Below are 2005 nucleotides of genomic sequence, written 5' to 3' on the forward strand. Positions count from 1 at the left end.
ACAGTTCTGCAGATATGGCTCTCAACCAAAACATAAACACAAGCAACCCTCATGTCCTCAGTGAGATTCAGAGCAGGAGGCCTAATGTGCTCACCGCTCATAATAACCTACTTTCATGTGAGAGTGCATTAAGATTTAACAGTCTTTATGCAAGCAGCCATATGAGCTGACCTATATAACACCACCTGCACCACAGCAGGCTTACATTTCAGCATAAAGGAGCTTGTTCCCATTTCCATCTCCTGCCTTAATAAACAGGAAATTTACAAAACAAAAATATAGATATTTTACAGGGAAATGAAAACCTTTTGAGGCACTTCTTTATAAACCAATATCATTTAATGTATTTAATGACCCACTCTGGTATCAGACGCTTTCTCTTCCTTAAAATTATTATGTTTCCTATCCTTGGTTTAGGTTTCTGATTGACTGATATCAAAGAAACACTTTTTATTAGTTGCTGTTAAAGGCACAACAGCGATCATGTTTTCACCCATATCTGTGTGCAGAAGTGGTTATTGCTAAGAGCTTCTCTTTCTTTCATACAACTTGGTCAAATCATTTTACTTAATTGGTTCCTAAATATGTTGGTTCCAATGCTGATAGCAGTTTTTTTTACTTTATTATATGACTTCTAAACATCAAAATGAATGTTATTGAAATAACAGAAAATGCTTGAGATTGAAAATGGGGTTTTTTTGTTAGTTTTTTTTTCAAAACCTTCTCAGCCAAAGACCCTCAACATTTACATTCATCAATTTGGACATGATATGTAAAGTGAATGAATCAAATAAAAAAGCAGCCAACCATTATTTTTCCACATGCCAAAGCACTCACAAAGATGATCAGGTTACAGCCAGGTTACCACTAAACCATTTTCCATTTGCTTGACTTCATTCAGCTTCCTAAAATTATTTTGATTTTACAGATTCAAAGCGGACGGATCATCACATTTACATGGTCAGTACTGGTTGTTCTTCAGGGCATCCATCAGCAAGTTGCAAAAGTGTATGAACAAATAACACTGCCATATTCCAGAGGACAGGTCATGTTTGCATCAAGCATCCTTTTTGACTCAAATGAATGATACAAGGAATAATACTTGTCACTTTCTAAAGGGCAGACATCTTAGTCGTAGTATTATTGTCATTGGATTTTAGTCATAGTATTGTAGAGTTTGTTGCATAGATATATTAAAATCTAGTGGTTTAGAATTATTTAGAAGCTTAGTTTGATTTAAAAGTTTAATTTTAAGTTTCATACAGAGTAATTTCAGACTTCATCTAAATTGCAGTGAGTTCAGTTAAAGTTCGAGGTTGCCCACCTATGCGTGCGCACACAGGGTTCAGTCTGAGTCTGTCCACCCAGGCTGTGGTTGAGACCACAATTACTCAGAGAGATGTGCATGTGAACTGGTGTGTACAGACCATGTGTGCATAGTGTGGGTTCAGCATATGTATAGGTGTGTGCACAGCGTTTCAGCTCACCATATGGGGGAAGGCAGATAAATCACCCAAAGGGAGATGAAGAGAACTGGTTGAAAATGTTAAAGTTGATGTATGAAAACATATCATGTAATCACATAGAAGTACGATGAAATCAGAAGTTTGTTGTAAAACACGTTATCTTGTTACAGTAGTGTATTATGTGGTAGTTCATTCAGTAATCATTAACCTAGATGATTTTTTAAAAACACACCTAAAGAGAGTTGAATTTTAGTCGTGTATTGTGTGACCATCTGAGTTCACAAGTCAGACTTGTGACGCATGGCTCAACACAGGAGAGCCACCTCTTCTGGACAGGACTCAGCTGTCCATCTACACGTCAAGGATAAGAGACACTCCTTTGAAGACCAAAATGTTCATATTTTGGACCGAGAAGACAGATGGTTCGAGAGGGGGGTAAAAGAAGCCATCTATGTCAAAAAGGAGAAACCAACATTAAACAGAGGAGGAGGTCTCAGATTCCAGCTTTCAAAAACATATAATGGAGCTTTAGGCCTGAT

This window comes from Kryptolebias marmoratus, linkage group LG3 (assembly GCF_001649575.2).
Source record: "Kryptolebias marmoratus isolate JLee-2015 linkage group LG3, ASM164957v2, whole genome shotgun sequence".
NCBI classification, from domain to species: Eukaryota; Metazoa; Chordata; class Actinopteri; order Cyprinodontiformes; family Rivulidae; genus Kryptolebias; species Kryptolebias marmoratus.